Source organism: Rhopalosiphum padi, chromosome 1 (assembly GCF_020882245.1).
Source record: "Rhopalosiphum padi isolate XX-2018 chromosome 1, ASM2088224v1, whole genome shotgun sequence".
Lineage (NCBI taxonomy): Eukaryota > Metazoa > Arthropoda > Insecta > Hemiptera > Aphididae > Rhopalosiphum > Rhopalosiphum padi.
The window spans coordinates 84,575,002-84,591,631 of NC_083597.1; the positions used below are offsets into that span (position 1 = coordinate 84,575,002).

The following is a 16,630-nucleotide window of genomic DNA, read 5'->3' on the forward strand; positions in this document are numbered from 1 at the left end:
TAAAATGAATGATAACTGATAAGTGTTTTAAATATTACCCATTATAGTTAAATCATAAAATTGTGCTGTATTATGTATCTAAAATATTTGAAAGTCTCAAAAAAAGTTCAATCACAAATTAGTAATTACCAAAGATTCTTGGATGTGACAATAAGAAACTATATTGAAACTATCTATATGAAATTAAATCATTATTTATTGTTCTAAACATTTTAATTGCACACTTGGATATTAAATTATTGACTAAGTATCTGTTTTCAATTTGAGTAATTTATTAAATTTGAAAACGAAATGTGTCTCTATTTATTTATAAATTTTAATAATTGATTATATTTTTTTTTTAGTAAATTTAGGTAAGTATTTTCTATAGTTTTTTTGCCAATAACATTATTTAAATTCTCATTCAACAATTAACCGTAGTACTACAAAAAATTAGACTATAAAAATTATATTATAAAAATATAGAGTTTGTTATTGTTTAAATATACCACATTCTCCAAACTATTGATTACCGTATAGATATTTACTATATTTTAAATGTTTGTAATTAAATATCGTGTGTTCTATAACCTTATCAATTATCAAATGCACTTATTGTGATATAAACTAGTAAGATTTAAACCGTTATAAATTTCTAGTCGTTTTACAAGTCAGATATCTGTAATTTGGATGAATTATGTATAACTTTATCTATGTTTACTATTTGTATGTTTTTAACTATAAATCATAATCGATTTTTAATTAATAGTAAATCATCACACAGCTTTCAGATTTCAGTAGACACCTAAAATTTTTAATTTAAAATAATAGTTATTTTTTTTAATATTTGAAAATTGTACATTTATGAAATTGTTTAGTAAATATTATTTTCATTTTTAAGAGTATGTAATAGTGCATTAATACATGTCTATTATATATCATTTTATAGAAAGATCTAAAAGTATGTATTTGTATTTTCTTATCCTTAGATTTAATTTAATTATGTCATATGATATACGTGTCAAATTAGTACTTTTTTTATCTTGAAGTCGTTTAATAATCACCAACCTCAATTTTATACTTTTATAGAATAATATTAAGACCATGTTATCAAGTCATAATAGCTTCACAAATCGCACTTTTCAACCTTATTCAATACATAGTACACTCACTCAGTACATCTATCATAAAACAAAAACAGCAGTTAATATTATTTGATACACTAAAATAATAAAAACATTATTTAATTCTAATATTTTCGATTTGTTTTTATACAAGTTAATGTTATTTAGATTATAATTTATAAAAAATATAAAATACATGGTATTGCTAATTTCATAAATTAAGTGTAACATGCACATATACAGTGTTACATTCAAAATATTATTCTAAATGTCTGAGAATAGCAAAAGTTATATTATATTAAAACATTCAACATTGTTAATAAGCCATGTTATGAGATTTTAGTAGTACCTACTTAAGTATAGCTAACCCAAGGAAATTAGAAGCCCCTGAAAAAGTAAAGGACGATAATATATTATATGAATAAAATATTATGTCTTTTTACTCTTGGGTTCATTTAATCATTAATGCTTTATAATATCAACACGTTCATACAGTAGGTATTACTCAGGGGAGGTTTTGAAACAAGAACTAATTTGTACTTTAAATCTTAATAGTTCAGAATTGTATTTATTTATAATTATTAAGACAGAGCTTATTCGCCAATCCAAATATCACAACATTAGCTTAATTTTTATCAAATTAATGCAACCTAGAATAAATATAATTAATACGAGTAAATAACATAAATATATATACTCAATATTAGCCTATATAAAATGATAAGTATTCTATAAATATTCCTATTAATTACAATCTATTTATTTATTTATATAGATGACACTGGTAAGCAATTATGAGTTTTAGATTCTGAATGAAGTGAGGAGTGTATTGACTTTACAATGATGTATGTTTTTTTTTGTGTCTGTTATCACGATTTGGAGTAGAAATAATGCTTTACTTTTTTACTTCAGCCCCTCTTTGAAAAGGAAAAATCATTTGGTTGCTACTGTAGGGGGTCAAAAGTAAAAAGCATCTGGAAAAACCCTGAAAAAGTAACGGAAAAAACGGGAATTTTTACGCATAACCACTTTTTGACAAAATCGATTTTATGATTTTGCTGTAAATCAAAAACGAATCATTGTAAATACTTGAAATTTTCACAAACTGTTTATATAAGCGTTATATATTTACGATTAAATTTTCAAAATATTTTGATCTTTTTAAAGCTACTTATAAACCATTGAAATTTTTATTTTCTAAATTTTTTTTTCTTGAAATGACGATAAAATAAATTTGGAAAAAATCTTTAAAATTTAATACAACTACGTTGATTATAAGTTGTTCTTATTGTAGTAAAAAGAAATCAGAAATCGTTGTCACAAATTTTGTTTATAAGCATTAAAAGTTCAAATGTTTACTAAATAATATGTCAAAATCGCGAAATTTTTGTAATTTTTATCTAAGATTATAAAACCCAACACAAGGTTCTCCATAATTTTTTCTTCAAATAACTATAAAAAAAAAACTCTAATGTCAATATAGAAAACATTTTTATGAGCATATGAAATTTATTTTTTTACATAATCGAGTAAAATAACGATATATTACATTTTAAATATAAGTAATAATATAATATATCCTAATATTTATTCTAGACTGACAAATCATCTCCGTGTTCAGAATCGTTTTTCGTATAAAATAATATCTGCATTGCATTCAAATTTAACACATCCTTTGTAGTGACCTACTTTCCATCTCTACTATACAGCAGGGTGATATCCACTTGCCCAGCTTTTTTAATTAATTTAATTATAAAAAACTACGGGCGCTGAAGATATTCGGTATCAAAATTTATAAATTTAAAATTGCTAATAATATTTAGTTTTATATTTATTCTCAAATGATATTATATTAATTACTCAAAAACAAGATGTTTAAATTAAATTAGAATTCTAGAATATTCTATACTGTGCATATTATACTGTATATTTTTTTATTAGATAAAAATTAAAACATAATTTATAATAAATATTAAATTTAGTATGAAATAGATTATTATTATCACGTTTGTAAATTAATCATTTATTAATTTATTAATTTCTATCTCAATAAAATTATAAACAAACATAATTGCTGCTTTATATAATATTGTATCATTATGTTATCAAAATAATTGTATTTCTAATTTTGTATAGATGGAATGAGTAAGTTCATTTTCTTTCATTCTACTAAGTACTAATACATTTAATAAGTGGACTAGTGGTATTCTAAATCGCTGTTGAACTATAAGAATGAATTACTAATTCTACTTATTTATTTTATTTTATTTAGATAAATTAAGAGGTACGTTGTTTTTAAGTCAAAAAGTCTACTGTATTTAATAATATTATTTTATGTAATATGTTTTTATAGATTTTATATATTTTTATTATCATTAAACATATTTAAACATAATTTTTGAAATAAGTTCCACATTATTCACTTTCCATGTATAGGTTTCTACAATACAAATTATTAATTAGTACTTATTATTTTTTTTCCAGAAATACTTCGTACGTATAATTTTGATGTTTTTTTTTTTTTGTTTAAATGAATATTCAGTAAGATTTCAAATTTGTTTCATAAGATGAATGATTTTGTCGATAAATAATTACTATTTCAACCTTCAGTGTTTTTATTAGAATAGAAAATGAGTGTTTTCTGTTTACAATTTGAAGCCATTATTCTTGAAACTGTGATGCACATAAAGTATTTTTTAAATAAAACGTATTTACGTAAAATTGTTTATTTATTTTCGATTTTGAATTATCTATAAGATATCATACTTATTGAAAAAAAAACATATTTCTCAAAATTGTATTGCGTCAATATGTTTTATCTTTGTTAACGATTGGCTATAATTAGAAAATAAAATATGGAATAAATTAAATTTTAAACATAACATATTATTCTGTATAATTGAAAAATTAAAATAATTCTATATTTCACTATATATTTTATGTAGATGAAATGAGTAAGTATTAAGTATTATTATATTTAATATTTTTACTTATTCCTCTTCGGAACGACCAGATGGCAACTAAAAATAATATTTTTTATTACAATAACTTTTTTGTAAAAAATACATTTTCATTATTCCAATTGACAGATTGGTCTAATTGATATAGATTATTCGATAACATTTTTATCATTCTACCATGTTCTATTATGAATTGGTAAAATATTAAATTCTTTTCGCGAGTACTATTTTAAATAACATTGAGACATCTTCAGAAGTGACATTACAAATTGTTTCTGATTTATTTTTTTTTACTATAAAATTTTTATTATATATTATACATCGATTATTTAATATTAGAATAATTGAATATTTAATAACAACTGGTTTTTGAAAATATTGTGTACTTAATAAAATAGTTTTAAATTGACTAAAGCTCTCTGTTCTCTGTTAAAGGACTAATAAGTACGTACTAATAATTTTTTTTCCTAATGAAAACCTAATACTTTTATTTTTTTTATAGAAAATTTCGTATTATGTAATATGTGGTTTAAGTTTTACACCTTACAACAGTTAGAATACTTAAGGACATCATTTAGACACAATTTTTACGAACATCACTAAATCCAAAAGAAAAATGTATAAAAGAAAAATATATATAAATATATACGCTAGTAAACTTTATTAGCAAGAAATTACAAAAATAAATTATCAATTAAAACTTTAAAAAAAATATTTTATAATATATCTCCAATATTTAGAATATATTTTTTTAATTTAAATGGTGTTTCAATGAAATCAACTTATAAACATTAATTACAGTGATAAGTCACAAACTTATAAAATTAATATCTTATAGAAAACATAACAATTATTAAAATTCAATGTACAGTATACATTGTCCATAACATATTTTAAATAATAAATTATAATGACTTTTTTTAGTAACTCGGAGTATGTATTCATTGTTGTTTTACTTTTACTAAACAGATAGTCTAATATCATTTTAAATGTATTGAATTTGAAATTAGTATAACAAAGTAGGAAGATAAATTATTTGCCCATCTTCTTCTTTTGTATTCAATCCTGAGATTGGTTTGTAGCAATTCTCCACTCTTCCCTGTTACTTGCTTTTCTCTTTGTCTCTTCATAAGATTTACACCTTTGGTCCTTCATTATTTGTTGTTTATACTCCATTCGTGATCTTCCCCTACAATTTTTACCTTCTACGCACCCTTCTATAGTTAATCCTAGCAACCCACCATGCCTTATTACATGTCCAATCCATTCATTTCTTCTTTTCTTGATAACATTCCATAAAGTTCTTTTCTCAGCCATTCTTTCCAATACTTCCTCGTTAGTCACCATATCCATCCAACTTATTTTAAGTATCCTTCTGTAACACCACATCTCAAAATCGTCTATTCTTCCCTGTTCTGCTTTAGCAATCGTCCACGTTTCGCTGCCATATAACATTATACTCCATACGTATGTCTTCAGAATCTTTGTCCTGGTGTTTATGCTGATATTTCTTAAAGTGAAAAGTTCTCTTTTTTTATTAAATGCTATCTTAGCTTGGCATATTCGCTTTATTATTTCTCTTTTACTTGCTCTATTTCTTTATTATTTTGTAGATGTATTCTTGCCCTAATATTTTTGTTCCTGCTACATATAAGGGCTTTAGTCTTTTTCGTATTTATTTCCATGTTAAGTTCATTGAGCAGCGTTTCTTCCATATATCTCAGCATCTTTTGCAATTCTTTTTCATTTTCCGCTATTATTACTATATCATCCGCGAACCGTAGCATATCAATTTTCCTGCCATTCATCTTTATACCCAAATTTGTTTTCTCTCTTATTATGTCTATTACCTTCTGAATGTATGCATTAAATATGCTAGGTGATAGAGTGCAGCCCTGCCTTACTCTTTTTCGTATGCATGCTTCCTCTTCTATTTCTCCAAATCTTAAAACAGCTATTTCCTTCTGGTACAGTTTAAAGAGTAGTCTCCTTTCAGTGTATTCTATACCTGCTCTTTTTTGCTCAGTGCTTCAAATAAATATCGTTATTATACTACAAATTAATTATCACAGTATATTTAGGATTACATTTAAAAAAATCTATATTATTATATTATAATTGATGTACTCGTAAGTTACAACTATAATATAATTATTAGTTATTATTTATTTTTATTATTTTTTCTAGATGGTATGTATCAAATATTGTTTACGTGTTTATTTATTAATATGTATAAATTTTCACTATTCCAGATAACTCATTACCTAGACGTTATACAATAAAAATAATAGCCGACATTGTCCTTTTTTTGACTACATCTATATTAGTTCACCTATCTGTGACTTTATTTATAATATTTTCTTGATTAAATACTTAATGAACTTTGTTTATATTCTCGTATAAATTTCTAATAAATTTAAAATTTGGTCTTTTATTGAATATTTTATAATATCATTAAGAATTTATTACACAATTCCCTAAATTTTATAATTCAATAACATATTAATTTATTTTAATAATACTAATAAATTACAACCAATTATTTTTTCCAGCTAACCCATTGACTGGTAAGTTTTTTTCATTTAATTAATAAGTTTATTTTGTACATTAATATAATTTTAATGTTAAATTTTGTAAATTAAGTTTAAGTCTTCTATGCCTGTAGTCTGTAAATGAATAATAATTCATTTCATATCCTTCATCTTTATTAATTATTCAATGTATGGACTAAGTCTATTCTATGGTTATTTCATTTCATGTTCCCTTCTATAATTATTTTAAAAACTCTTCATTTTGTATTATGTGTCCTATCTATCCATTCCGTCTTCTTACTTTATTTATATCTACAATATTAATTATAATAGCTTTACTTCTGACTTTTTGAAGTACTTCTTAATCGATTATTTTATCTATCAGTTTTATCTTATATATGCCCCTATAATACCAAAATTCGAATGATTCTAGTATTTTATAATGTACATCCACTGCTACTGTTAGGTACTCAAACGAAGCACTTCTTTAGTTCTGTTTCTCTATAGTTATCAATAGGTACTAGTTTTTACACTAAATAAGGTATTCAGTATTTTTAAGCCACGGGCGGATAATCATATTATTCCTAACCGTGATAATAATATTATAGTGAAATATTTATAAGAATCGAATACTAACTGTTTTTTTAAACTTTTATTCCAGCTACAAATGGTGAGTAAAATGTTATCTTCAACATACATTTATAAATAAAAAGGCTTTCTGTAAATTTGAATTATAGTTTGTAAAACATAAATACAAAGTTGAAATAAATGTCTCAATAATCGTTAATTATACTTTATTAAAAGTGTAAAATTAATCATTTTGATAGAAGTTAGTATGTGGTTCGATTCGTGGGCAACCACCAAATATTGTATTACATTATACTTACCATAGAAAAGTACGAATATTATTCAGAAAATGTAACACAAAAAATGATGATGATTCCCTTATAAATTATAAAAAAAAATAGTAATTAATAATTATTAAGTATTGCTTTGGCAAACAAATTGTCTACCATTGATAGATCGTTTAAAATATTACCTACCTATTACAATATATTTTATGGGACAATATTCAGTCATCCTCATTCTTAAATTGTATAATTAAATCATACTGTATAATATAATATTTTTAATTAATTAGTATACGTACCTATTGTTTTTTTTTAGATAATATGTGTAAGTATAATTTAAATTATTAATATTTTTTTTTTATTAACAAATGTAATTTAACTTATTGATTTGTGAGATTTGTGTCTGATAATTTTTATACTGTTGATAATCTTTAATTGGTCAATTGATCTGTAAATTAACATGTATATGCTTGAGTGTATTTTTTTATTCTGTATATTTTATAGTTGAATTTTCTAAAATTATATCACATTGAATAACAATTTATACTCATATCATATTTTAGTAAAAGCAGTTGAGAGTAAGTATATGTTCTTAGTAGAATTTAGTAAGTATATAATTTATATATAACCATCGCCTCGAAATTTTCAACCTACAATATCATGAAAGTATGTTTTTAAAAATTATTAGACAATAATGCATTTAATCATTTATAATTTATTTAAACCTTATTAATAAACAATAGAATTTAACAAAAATCTAAATATTAAATAAGCTTTGCATTATTATTTTTCTAATATATTATAAAAATAAAACAAATTATGTAGGAACAGCACTCATTTATAAATTATAAAAATAAAATAATAAATTTATTTTATATTTTTAGTAATAGATTTTAATATTATTCTATGATTATCACAACTATAATAAATTAATAACTGTTGAAACACTATTTTTAAATAACTAATATATTTCGTAAATATTATACATTGACACATTGAACAGGTATGAAATATGAGAAACAGCTTTATGACTAAAAGTATAAATAATCTTATATTGAATTCTCAAGCTTTTGATATTAAAATTACATTTTAACTATATATTTTACTCATGAAATAATTTCATAACATACGTCTATTTTTTTCAAAATTAAAACTTCATCAATTAATATGAAAATGTTAAAATGTATTCTCGATATTTTTTACTTATTTGATACACAAATAATAATGTTGTCAATGTAGTTCGTCAGATAACTAAAAAGGTAGACAATTTCAAATGCCTTTAAATGGTATCTGAAGAATAAAAACAGTATTTAGTAAACTATAAAATGTTAATAATATATAATTTCGATGGATATAGTACTTACGTTAAATATAGTATTTTTCTATTATTATTTTAGAGCTTGGAGAAAAGTACTTAGAATACATCAATAATATTAGTATGTATAATTACTGTGCATTAAAAATTACCAAAAATATTTAAATAGTGTAAATATTCAACACCAATTAGATTAATCTTATTAATACGATGTTGGTGTTTGAATAGGTGTAAATACTTAAGCAATACATTTTTTTATTACTAAGTTTATTTTAAATACTTATTTATTAATTTAAAAAAATATAATTGGGTTAGTTTGGCTGCCCGCCTTGTCTAAGACTGGATGGTACTGTGAACGTGAACTAGAATACCATCAGTGGGGATTGGCTGTAGGATTAAGTTAAAATAATTTCTATAATCTTATCGAAAAAAATGCAATGCGGTGAAAATACGCTTAACATTTTTACAGCTTAAGTGAAGGGGTTGTTACAACAATATATTTATCGCATAATCTCGTAAGTCGGATACAAATTATCGAGTCCGAAGGGGCAAATCCTTTACTCCTTTCAACTAAAAATGACTTTCCTCGTTTTACCAATGTAATTTATTGTTAATTATATTAAATAGAATGAAGTACTTTCTTATTTTTGTCTAAGCATAATTGAATTTTTATCGCCTAGAGTTGCACGTTGAACATATTGTGAAGTACTGGTTTAAAATAAGTTTAATTAAACCATTTAATATAACCCATTGATCACTGTGCAAAGACGACTTGTATTACTCTCCAAAAATATAATATAATGTTTGTGAACATTAAAATAGTTATTATATAATTTAAAAATGTGTGTTTATTAATAAGATACTCTAAAATAATTATGATATAATATATAGTTGTGTTTATGTAATTTTTTGTTATAAGGTTGTTAAAAAAAAACTTTATTTTACTGTGATTTATCTATAAAACATGCTTTTCTATAGTTAAATATCAAGATTTAATAAACTCTTATCGACTTAAATCTCCTCATATTATATTGTTAGGATTAATTTTTTTTTTATTGAAAATCTTTTAATTCCTGATCGTTAGGAAATCTTTATAAATTAATAATATTTAATTTAATATACACATCAGTTTGGATTTATATTATACAATAATTATTTGAATTTATTTATGGAAATACAATTTTTTAAATAATATGATTTTTAATTTTATTTATATAAACATCATATATTTTTGGAGACTAATAAAAGCTGCCTCTTCTCAGTTCTCCTTTGATTTTGGTAAATGGCTTTATTAAGCTAATTGTGAGACATTGCTTTCCATAATATGGAATAAGAAACCGTGGCCGAAAATAATCCATCGTTTTATGTAAAAGAGGGTGTGAAAATAAAAGTTTATAAGTCTTTTAGATAGTGCTCGAATTGGAAAAAAAATTGAGGACGGACACTGGTTTTAGTTCAGAAAACACCGTTCCATAGCAAATAAATTGTAAAGTAACCCGTTGTAGACTTCGTCCCCCCACACCCTCTGTACATACCTATAGTAAGGTGCTATAAAGCTAGTATTTCTCCTCGCTTAATTAAATGAAGGGGGACGCTGAAATCTATGAAAAAATGAAAGCGGACTTCTTTCCGCCTGCGTCCCCACCAATTCGAGCACTGCTTTTAGATTACAAATTTAAAGTAGAAAAATTTAAAGACATAAATAGATTAAATATCACTGCTAGGTACTCATTTGCGCACATTCAAAATTTTTTACCTGAAAATCGACGACTCGCTTGCACACAACAAAATAAACCGTTTATCTGAAAACGGATCACTTTGCAAACAACGACACATACACACACATGTATAAATCGTCACAGACTACAGTACAAATTATCAAATATTTGCTAGCCATTAAATATAATTCCAACTTATTTTACAGATTATCAAGTAGGCTTGGTTTCACTATACTGTGTAAATAAATTTATTGAAAACAATTATCAAGTTGTAACGTTAATGTTCAGGCCGCTAAGTGAATCAAGTTCGACAGATGAATCAAGTGACAATTAAATATTTTGTAAAATTTTTTATGATAAATGTAATTTGAATTTATTGTCTAGTAAAATAATATGTTAACTTTGATCTATTTATGAAAAACAATAATAATTATTGCAAGTTTATATCTTACGTTTATCTGGACTTACATAATACTATAGTTATAACATTTACAGCATGTAATTGACACAATAAATAACTTGAAATTCTATGATAAGAAAATTCTTATTTCTTTGTTATTGGATGGTATAAAATATTCTTTTCTGTTTACTTTAAGCTTGCAGAATATTCGCCAAAGGTCAGTGACACGTTTAAGTGTTTAATTTCTATTGATGAGGGATTAATCAAAATTTTTTAATATCATTTAAAATAATATATTATTACGTGAATAACGAACCCATGGTTCTCGAAACCTGTAAAATATATATTATTAAAAGTGCTAGTGCGTGAATACTGCAGATCTTGCCAAACATTGTATCAAAAATTCTCAAATAACAAAAATATAATAAACTGTTAAGCCCTTTATGATATATTTACATAATATATGATAGTAAGCCTCAAGTCCTCAACTAATGCGGAACGTAATCAAACTATGATGAATCCATGCTGGTTGGTGACAACAATTTTTGAAGGACGTAAACGCCAGGCCGTGAACAATTTTATGGATTTCAGATGTACTAAAGCCGTTTAGTCCTTTAGTGCGCCGATCAATGTTTCATTATTATTTATAAAGTACCTAATTTGTAAAGCGCTTACATTTTCAATACTATCAACGGTCAACGATGAATATTTAAATTAATTAATTTAATTATTTAATTTAAATTTATATATTATTATTGTAGTTTAAATAAAACAGTGATTGGTCGACGATCACTGCAATAATACGGTTATATTTGATTATTTGATTTTTGTTGTATTATTTTTCTGTTATCATTTGTTCCACTCTGATTGATAATATTATTACTATTTATATTATTTCTGAGGTGAAGTAAAATGATTTACATTACGTAGTAATTTTTATTTTGCATTTTTGCATAGTTAGGTGACTAAATTATTATACCATGATACAGTCCATTTATTTAATTATTCACAGCACAATAATGTGTATAGATATAGACAAAAATGACACGTAGCCATGGGCGTAGGTAGGAAATATTTTCGGAGGGGGTTTTTGTCTAAATCTATATTAATATTATTATAAAATTATGAATAATTTATTTGTGTGTATTAAATAATATAATTGAATACCAATACAATATTTTGTCTATATAAACTACAAATTTAAAAATATAAAAAATTATAAGATTAAACTTTGTTTTCTTGGTTTAAGTTTAAAAATATTGATTACTTCTTCCTGGTCAATATTAATTTCACGATGAACGCTTAGCAAAGCAAGTCCAGTTAATCGTTCATTTCCTGTCAAATTTCTCAATTATAATTTAATACGTCGTAATGTTGAAAAAGTTCTTTCTGCATTAGTAGTTGATACGGGAAGTGTAGGAGGATGGCCTACAATCTTCTTTTTCTTTAACCCATTTGGATTTCCACAATAAATATTCCGAATTAAACTGTTGATGATCCGAAAGAATTGTCTTGTAAAAATCCCATAAATTAATAACATCTTTCTCATTTGTAAAAACAACTATTCGGCATAATATTTTGAAAAGATAAAATTAAATCATTATGCTGTTCAAACTTACTTTTTAAATGTGTTGTAGAATGATCAAGAAATGGTATAAAAAGTGATTTTCTATAATATTCTTCCGGCATAGAATCTTTATAATTGTCTCGTTTCATTTGTTTTTTTGAAAATCTTTGTACACTCATTGTGCCACCTACATCAGTTAAAGTTTTGGAAGCCGTAATAATAATATTAGGTTAAATTCAATCTCAGCATTTTGACGAAGAGTATTTAATGAATCAATGACAACTTGAACATGATCACATGCTTTGGTAAGATCACAATCAATTTTTTGTAAATATTTACAAAGTAGATTGAAATTTTAGATTACGCGTGCTTTCTATAGGAAAATTATAATGATTTGGGGGTATCCAAAAATCGGTTAAAATTAATTTTGAAGATGATTCAATAATTGCGTTTTTTTCTATAGTTTGTTCTTCATTAATAGTTTCAATAGTTTCTGATAAATTTGAATCAGAGATTTTATTTTTTTTTATAAATGTAGATATCGATGATTGTTTGCTCAACCTCTTCATCGTAGATTTTAAAAATCTAATGAAAATTAATAATACTGTTATTATATATTATTATATTAATTTATATTATACGACTATACATTTTTTTAGTTATTTTATAATGTTATTATTAAATGTATTAATATTATTTTGTTTAAATAGATTGGTTATTAAATTTTGGAGCAAATGGTCACGACATCTAATTAAATATAAAATAATAATATAACATGAGTACTTACCAGGCTTTATTGTAAAGATTTTTCATTACACATTTATTTGCACACCAGTACCTAAACCATGCTAACGACTAATCGAACACGGAACAATGTTTAAGTCTTGAACGGAAATAAGAATTGGAGACAGCCGCTAGCTGATAATCGCGGTCCGCCGATAAAACCCATCTATTGAATTTATCTAAGTGATTTATGGTATTTATACACTATACCTATTTTATTATGTTATTGCCAACAAATACAATACAATTAGTATACAATGTAAATTGTGGTTTCTCACAAATTATACCTAGTATATAATATACAAGTTAATAATATTCTCGAACAAATTCACAAAAAGCTCAAAATTGTTTTATTTAATTTCGGGGGGGTGTTTGAACACCCAACCCCCCCCCCCCCCTTACCTACGCCATGCGACGTACCTATTACAGAATATAAAATAATTCAACAAAGTTGACCTAACCTAACCTAACCTTAACTTTATATCTAAATATAATATCAATATGATAAAAATAAAAATATGTAATTTTTATACATGCTATTTTTATCGTACAGTTAATAATTTTAGAGATATTGTAAAAAATCTGTAAAAAACGGTCGCGGACCTTGGAGGGATGGCGCATTTTTTTGCTCAATCAGAGCCCAAGACGAAACTTTTCGCTAAGTTTCAAAACTTTAGTATTTTTTGCAAGGCAACGGCTTTTTAGAGCCCTATTGACTGGACTAGTATGATTGTAAACATTTTTAAAGTTTTAAAATCACAAGTACCTATATACTATGGAATTTCCAGTTTTCTTTAACCAATGAATCCATTCATAAACAAATTTACCAGTAGCACTATTTAGTTGCATAAAATTTTGATAATTTTTAAAAGTTTCAGTTCAGTAAATAAATCTTCCTCCGAAACCTTGGAAAATGTTAACAACATTTTTGTAGCATTTTGAGTTATATTCATATTTAACATGCATGCCATAGCATCAACCAACAATAATTTATCCTGCTTAAATCTCAAATAAATAATAATTAATTATTCAATTATTTTTTAAATTCGCTTTAAAAATTTTTTCTAAAATTGAATGAATTTAATTATTTAGGTAGATTAAGGCCACTGGGCGCTTTTCGGGCCATAAAAAATCACAGCTAGGGCGTGCCTGGGCACGCTCAGCCCGCCTATGACAAGCCCGTATACAGGGGGGTTAGGGGTTCAAACCCCCCAGAAATGTTTAAAGTAGAAACAAATTAACTATAAACTTAAAAGTATTTTTAATTCATGTATTATAAATATCTTACCCTCCCTCGAAAATTGATTTTAAATACGTGCTTGTATATACATAATAAAAATTTTCCCCGTCAGAACCGGGTTAAGGGAGGGGGCTAAGCGGACTATAGCCCAGGGCCCCGAAAAAATATGGGCTTGCAGCTTTTCGACAATTATATATGTACAATTAAAAAAATGATTCTAACTATTTATTTAAAGATACATTCATATTAATCAATAATCATGTTGTGTGTATGTGTAAAAATAAGTAGTTAATATAGGGTTTCGATTTTAAATGTTGAGGGTGGTTTTGGATAAAAAATTGAATCTAGTTTTGTACTTAGAAGGTTAAAATTACAAATTTTCAATACTTTCTTTTATAACCACAAAAAAACAAATAAAAACTTAAGGAAAAACTAGAATTTTTACGTTAAACTTGTTTTTGACTTCTACATTTTATTTTTATTATTATAATTCAGAAACTTGAAATTTTTACTAAGTATTTATGTTAAAATTTACTAGATGTGATGAAATTTTAAAAATGTTTTGACTTTTTTTGGAAATATTTAGAGGTATGATACATTTTTGGGTTTATTTTTATAAATTATTAAAAATATATAAATAGGTAAAAATGCTTTAAAATTTAATACAAGGTTCCTAACAAGTGATTCATTTTCCAATTAAAAAATATTGAAAATTTATAACATAAAACTTAAGCATTTAAAATGAAATTCTGAATATTTTGATAGAATTTGTCAAGTTCTCGAAAAATGCAAATGTTTTATAGTTTAAAATTCATGAACAATTTCTGTTTATACCTAAGATTTGAAAATTGAGTACAAAGTTTTTGTATGTATTTTAACCTGGACTGGAAAATTTTACCAGAAGTCAAATTAATTTTTTATGTCAGTTTCAATTAAACCTTTTACGACGAAAAATTTACCCATATAACAACTAATTTTTCCCTAACAAATTTTGTTTTTTGTTAATTTAAATACGAGTAACTGTATAGATATTTGAGATTTTTTTCAAATATTTATACTATCATTTTCTATGGATAATATCATTTTAAAAATATTTTGACTTTTATTGAGCTCTTTGTAGACATTTTGATTTTTTTCTTTAAATATCGATAAAGTTATTCACTATAAGTCAAAATTTTTGAAATTTTGATACAAGATTCCACACAAGTTTTCTCATATTCGTATAAACAAATTTACTACTTTCATAATAGTGACTTCAGGGCCGATCATTAGCTGCGTTTCTGGAAAAATAAAAATAAGCGCCCTCACAAAAGAAAAAAATAATGTTAACTTATTTATCTATAAGCATAATCAATACTTACTGTAAAGCTAAAATGTATTATTTTAATAGTTGAAATAACAAAAGTTTAATAATATTTCAAATTCAAATAAAGATAATAATAACGATATTAATAGATTTTTATTACCTATAGGTACTTTGGTATACTCGTAACTTTAATGAAACCTTCTAAAATACACTACAACATAATTAAAATATTTTAAATTTTCTGGCTTTTTTAGAAGCAAACTCTTTGATGACTGAAGTGTAGTCCATCTTAGATGCAAGTTCTTGTTCAATTGAAAGTTTATAACACAATTAACACAGTATTAATCAACTCTCATCTAATAACAGATATTAATATATTAAAAAATGTTGGCTAAGATTTTCAAATTCAAATTTTGCGCCCCTGGCAGGCACTCACCTTACCAGGCCCTAGGCCCGGCCCTGAGTGACTTACTTGACGTCTAATGTACAGCAGTGGTACTCACTTACCTACATTTTTAATTTAAATATCTAAAAAATAACTTGAAAATGTCATTGTGTAGGTACATAAAATATAATAATATGCCTATGTAAATGATATGTATTTGACCAATGGTTATTGATGGTGTTTTGTGGGTTTCCTTTGTTGAAACAATTATGTTGTACATAGAGTATAATAATTACTTTGAAATGGTTGGCAAGTAAATTGTTTAGAACAAAAAAAGAAAAAGAAATATGTGTAATTTATTTTTAAATTTTAAATTATTTCTCAGTTGGAATATTGGAATGTTATTAAGTTTACTGTTTAAGCAATAAATATTATATGGAATATGGATACAATGAGGAAATAATATACATA

The 16,630-nt window shown here is 24.7% G+C and overlaps 1 long non-coding RNA gene across 1 annotated transcript; it reads left to right on the top strand.

The window, feature by feature from the left end:
- The first annotated feature begins 7,993 nt into the window (after window positions 1-7,993).
- On the top strand, window positions 7,994-10,980 carry LOC132920004 (uncharacterized). Its single transcript, XR_009660683.1, has 3 exons — window positions 7,994-8,023; window positions 8,843-8,881; window positions 10,685-10,980. It is a non-coding gene; the product is annotated as an uncharacterized LOC132920004 (long non-coding RNA).
- Window positions 10,981-16,630: the final 5,650 nt, after the last annotated feature.